Source organism: Micromys minutus (genome assembly GCF_963924665.1).
Source record: "Micromys minutus genome assembly, chromosome: 16".
Classification (NCBI taxonomy): Eukaryota; Metazoa; Chordata; class Mammalia; order Rodentia; family Muridae; genus Micromys; species Micromys minutus.
The window spans coordinates 16,645,069-16,651,347 of record NC_137985.1 but is presented as its reverse complement, the minus strand read 5'-3'; the positions used below and the strand labels follow the sequence as shown (position 1 = coordinate 16,651,347).

General features: G+C 43.4%; 1 pseudogene across 1 annotated transcript; it reads left to right on the top strand.

Moving 5' to 3' along the window:
- Positions 1 to 376: 376 nt before the first annotated feature.
- On the top strand, positions 377 to 1,579 carry LOC308431014 (eIF5-mimic protein 2-like; annotated as a pseudogene). Its single transcript has 2 exons — positions 377 to 432; positions 593 to 1,579. The product of its transcript is annotated as an eIF5-mimic protein 2-like (transcript).
- Positions 1,580 to 6,279: the final 4,700 nt, after the last annotated feature.

The window sequence follows — 6,279 nt, the reverse complement described above, 5'->3', positions numbered from 1 at the left end:
GTTATGGGCACCTAAACAGTTCTCACAACCTTTGATAATTCTAGTTCCAAGGAATCTGAGGTCATTTCTGGTCTCTGAGGACACTGTACACATGTGGTACACAGACATACATGCAGGAAAAACAAAAGCAAAAAACCCGAAACTAAACACAAAACAAACCAATACACATAAAACAACTTTTAAACTTAAAATGAAGTCTGTAAACAAACTAGAGACTTAAATATTCTACCCTTGGGATTTCCTCCACTCTCTGGAGTTCTTTCTTACTTTCCCCTTTTCTTTAATAAATGTATGTTGAGAGGTGACAGCGCCACAATTGCTGCCAGCTCTGGGATTTCTGGCTCTTTTCTCTTCGCCTTAAATTCGGGTGTCTTTTATGAACAATCAAAAGCAGAAAAACCCAACGCTATCATTCCAGTGTTTTAAAACCAGAAAAAGAGATGAAAAAGAGATTTGACCCTACTCAGTTCCAAGGCTTAACTAAAACTGGTGCTGATTTGGAAGCAGTAGCTAAGCATCTGGATGCTTCTTGAGCAAAACATGACCACTGCTGCAGTGCAGAAACACTCTTTGACATTCTGGTGGCCGGCAGGATGCTGGCCCCAGGTGGCACACTGGCAGATGACATGGTGCGCACAGAAGTCTGTGTGTTTGCAGAGCAAGAAGAACTGGAGACCATTTGAGCATTCACGCAGGTTTTTAACAAGTTAATCAGGCGCTACAAACACCTGGAGAAAGGCTTTGAAGATGAAGTTAAAAAGTTATTGCTCTTCCGGAAGGGATTTTCAGAGTCAGAGAGGAACAAGCCCGCCATGTTGACTGGGGTCCTTCCGGCTAATGGAACCCTTAATGCATCCATTCTTAACGGCCTTTATAATGAGAATCTAGTTAAAGAACTGGTCTCAGCAGCTTTTGCTGTAAGGCTCTTTAAATCATGGATAAATGAAAAAGACATCAATGCAGTTGCCGTGAGTCCTCGGAAAGCGTGGACAACAGACTGACAGAGCTGTTCCCTACCGATAAACAAAGCGTTGAGCACTTCTCTGAGTATTTCACTGAGGCAGGTTTGAAAGAGCTTTTGTGACACGTCCGCAGCCAGCAGATCACTGGGGCTCGGAGGTGCTCCAGAAGGTGCTTCAGGAGCAGATGTCCCCCGGCGACCCATTCAAGGACATGATTTCATATGTCAAGGAGGAGATGAAAAAAGAAATAACATCCCAGAAGCAGTGGTCATGGGGAAAGTCTGGTCAAGTGCGATGAGCACCGTGGAGTGGAACTCCACCAAGCACTTGAAGCAATACAGCCCTCTACTTGCTGCCTTCAAGGTCAGTCGGAACTGACTCTGTTACTGAAGACCCAGCAGTATTGCTATGACAACATTCACCTCATGGAAGCCTTCCAGAAGATACTGGTGCTTTTTTATAAAGCGGAGCCCTGAGTGAGGAGCCCATTCTGAAGTGGTATAAAGACACACATGGTGCAAAGGGGAAAGCGTCTTCCTAGAGCAAATAAAGAAGTTTGTACAATGGTTCAAAATGCTGAGGAGGAATCTGAGTCAGAAGCTGAAGAAGGTGACTGAATATTGAAACAACATCCTCAGTAAAGCAAATAGGAGTTGTAGATAAAATGTCATGTCTCATGTGTCCTGGTTCTTACTTCTTCCTTCCTCCCCATATCAAACTTTGATGGCAGTTTTTATTTTAACTGTTTTTATGGTTACTGGAAATGTTGGGTTTGGTTTCTGAAGCCATGTGTAAGAAGCTGATGTTGCGTTGGTTTTCAGTTACCTTCTACCTCCTTATTTCCTACTGAAATAATGTGATGTAAGGCCTTCATCCAGGAGCAGTCCACTTCATTCCCTGGGTTTTCTATATAAACAGTTTTCAAGATATGATCTGGTTAAAAATAATTTGTTACAAAAAGATTCTGTTTGCAAATTGAACTGTAAAAGTATCAAAAAAATAAATGTATGTCAACTCTGCTAAAAAAGTTTTTTTAGAAGTTAGGTGGGGGTATCACACGGCCGTATCACCACTGCTTTTGAGGCTGAGGTGGTAAGAATGTAAAGTTCAAGATCAGCCTGAGCAACAGAACAAGACCATGTCTCAGAAAACGGCGAGCGATAGACAATGAAGCTTAGTGTTAAGGTGCTGGTTTAGTGTCACAGAATCTCCAGAGTTGGTTTAAGGAAAAAAAAAAAAAAAAAAAGGCAGTGCCACTGCCCTGGTTTCTTTTCTGTTGATGTTATAAACAGACTGACTAAAAACAACACTGGGCAAGAAAGGGTTTGTTTGGATTCCAATCTCAGATCATAATCGATCCTTGAGGGAGGTCAGGGTAGGAATTTAAGGCAGAGATTTAAAGACAGGTCTTCTTGCTACAGCATTATCTTCAACTAAGCAACTCACTTCACAGCTTAAAAAAATGCAGCAGAAATCATGAAGGATACTGCTTGCTGGCTGGCAGGTTTATGCTCAGCCACTTTTTATTTTGTTTTTTTTTGAGACAGGGTCTCACTGGGTAGCCTTGGCTACCCTCAAACTTATGTTTGTAGACCAGGTTGGCCTCAAATTCAGATATCTGTCTGTCCCTGCCTCCTGAGTTCTGGGCTTACAGGTGTAAGACACTACACCCAGCTTTCAGCTACCGTTCTTATACAGTTCTGATGGCCTGTGTAGGGAATGGTGCCACCCAAAGTGGGTTCAACTTCTCCACATCAAAATTAACAAGTAAGACAAGTCCCTACAGATATGTCCATAAGCTAATTTGATCTAGGCGATTGCTCAGTTGAGATTTTTTTCCTTGATAATTCTGGAGGTGGGGTCAATTAAAGGTGTGAATCATACTTTAAATAGCTTAATATAAATGGATTTCTTGAAAAAAATCAAAGCTGAAAACACATGTATAAACACACCCAGAAGCATTTTCATGTACACACCCATTCATTTTGGAGGTGCTTGGAATAGAATCAATGGCCTCATGAGAATTAGTTACACCATCCAGCAGCAAGACAAATGTAACCAGGAATGGGAAGCCTCAAAATGCCAGTACAAAGAGCATACATCAAAATGATGGCATTCCAGAAGAAATATAACAGGTGGCTGGAGGGATTTCTCAGTGGTTAAGATCATTTGTTGCTCTTTCGAGAACACAGTTGGATTTCTAGTAACTCATAACTAGGTATAGGGGATTTGATGCCTCTGGCCTCCATGAGCACCCACATTCAGTGCAGATCCATGTATGTCCACACATGATTTTAAAAATAGTAAAGGGGGTTGGAGAGCTGGCTCAGTAGTTAAGAGTACTTGCTGTTCTGGAAGAGAACCTAGGTTCGGTTTCCTGTACCCTCACGGCAGCTAACGCTATCTGTAACTCCAGTTCCAGGGCCTCTGACGCCCTCTTCTGGCTCTGTGGGCACTAGACACGCATGCAACGCATGATACACAAACAGGCAAAACATGTACACATATAAAGTAAAAGCAAACAAATCTTTAAAAATAGTAAAAACAAACCTTTATTTAAACAAGAAGAAGGGCTGGAGAGATGGCTCAGCGGTTAGAGCACTGACTGCTCTTCCGGAGGTCCTGAGTTCAATTCCCAGCAACCACACGGTGGCTCACAACCATCTGTAATGGGATCTGATGCCCTCTTCTGGTGTGTCTAAAGACAGTGACAGTGTACTCATATACATAAAATACATTTTAAAAGAAGAAGAAGAAATAGAACAGAAGCTGAGCATGTTAATACACCTCTTTAGTCTCAGTATTTGGGACGTGAAGACAGACAGATTTCTTTGAGTTAGAGGCCTGCTTGGTCTACACAGTGAGTTTCTGGCCAGAGTGAGCTATTCAGTGAGACCATGTCTTGAAAGAAAGACAGGGAAGTCTACGTGAACAAAAAGTGCATGAGGATGAACAGCTAAGGAGACTGTTTTCTCAGAAAGTAAACTCAATCTTCGGGCCCAGCAGTATCCTAAACTGTTCCTTCCATACTCACCTCGGAGGTCCCACTCCACAGTCTTCTGACTGACAGACCAGGTTGGGTCTGAGCAGTTAACAATCTGTACACATGATTGATGCACAACAGAACAGGCTCATGGAAGCACAAGATGCCCACAGAGAATGCTGCTCCTTATTACACCCGTGAAATCCTTTAAGAAAGGCTGATGTGGTGGTTTGTATGAAAACGGCCCCCATGGGCTGGCAGGGAGCAGGATCAGTAGGAGATGCAGCCTTGCTGGAGAAAGTACGTCACTGGGAATGGACTTCGAGGTCCCAGATGCTCAAACCAGGCCCAATGTGTGTCTCTCTCACTGCTGCCTGATGATCAAGGTATAAAACTCTTCGGCTACCTCTCCAGTACCCTGTCTGCCTGCATCCTGTGCTTCCTACAATACTGACAATGGACTAAATCTCTCAACTGCAAGCCAGTCCCAGTTAAATGTTTTTCTTTATCAGAGTTGATGTGATCATGGCATATCTTCACAACAATAGAACTCTGAAGAAGACAGCTGAAAATGGTCATTCTCTGTCTCTAAAAGATTATCTCTGAACCCTGAAAGCCAAACCAATGATAATGTTCACAATTATAACTCATCTAGGAAACTGAGTTAAATCGAGACCGTCTTTCGTCCACTCTTCTTCTTTTTCTTCCTCTTTCTCCCCAGCATCTCAGGCTGGATCTGAGGCTGAACTCAAAATCACTATGTAGCTGAGCTAACACCTGAACTCCTGATCCTCCTGCCTCCAGAGTGTTATGATTATAGATATGCATCGCTGCTCCTGGCACTTGGACCTCATTAATGCTTTTTAAAAAATATTGATTGATTGATTGATTGATTGATTGAGCCACCATGTGGTTGCTGGGATTTGAATTCAGAACCTCCGGAAGAGCAGTCAGTAGTCTTAACCACTGAGCCATCTCTCTAGCCCCTCATTAAGATTTTTTATTAGATTTATTTATTTATTTAGAGAATGTGTTTGCATACATGTGCTATAGCATGTGTGGAGGGCAAAGAACAACTTGACAGAGCCAGTTCTCTCTATCATAGGAGACCTAGGGATTGAACCCAAGTCATCAGACTTGGCCGCAGGTGCCTTTACCTACTGAGCCTTCTCACTGGTGCCTTCTTTGTGTTTTGTATTTTGGGTTTGCTTGTTTATTTCTGATACAGGGCCTCTTCTTGTAGCCATGGCTGGCCTGCCTCTGTGTCTCAAGAGCTAGAATTAAAGGTGTGTGCTAACCCACTCAGACATTTTTTATTATGAAACAAAGAATATTAATAAGCCACAACCTTCTAAGTAGCTGAGATGACAAACCTGTGCCACGAAGCCTGGTTCATTTCCTTAATTAGTTTATTTGAGTCAGGGTCTCATGTAGGAAGGTCTCAATCAGTATCTACTGAACCATTAGAGCAATACCCAAGGCACAGCTCTCTAAGCTGAAAACCAACTAAGGACTCAGTCCTGGAGTGGGGTTCTATATACTTAAGAAACTGGGGAGCTGGGGTGGGGAGCTGGGGTGGGGAGCTGGGGTGGGGAGCTGGGGTGGGGAGCTGGGGTGGGGAGCTGGGGTGGGGAGCTGGGGTGGGGAGCTGGGGTGGGGAGCTGGGGTGGGGAGCTGGCTCGGTGGTGAAGAGCATGGGCTGCTCCTCCAGAGGACCCAGATTCAATTCCCAGTACTAGCTCCAGAGACCTAACACTGTCTGCTGGTGTCTGCAGGCACGGCGTGTTCATGGTGCATAGACATAATCGCAGGCAAAGCACATACATTTAAAAATTAAAGGTCTCATTTTTATTAGTCAGAACATGTGTGGGGGAGATTTAATTCCATAGATTTAATCCCTCTCCCTCTCCTTCTCCCTTTCTCTCTCCTTCTCCCTCTAAATCCCATAGATTTAAAAAGAAAAAAAAGATGAGCCAAAGTAATGGCTCAGAGGGAAAAGACATTTGCCTTCAGGCTGATGGCTTGAGTTCAATCTCCTGCAAGTTGACCGCTAAATACGCACTGTGGTGTGTGACAAATGCACACAAAATAAACTTTAAAAATGTACTAACGTGTTTCTTAAAAGAGAAGTTATGCAGTTAAGTTTGTGTGGAAGGAAATATCTACCTGTGGGGGTAAGTGTGGACATCAGGTGGGAAAGTTCTTTACCTGAGGACAGTGTGGCAGGCAGGCAGGCGATGTCCTGAAAGGTTCTGTCTTTTCTTCATCAAGAAACACTGGCTTCCTAGACAGAGCTCCTGGAAATGAGAAAAGATAGAAACCCCAGAGATACCT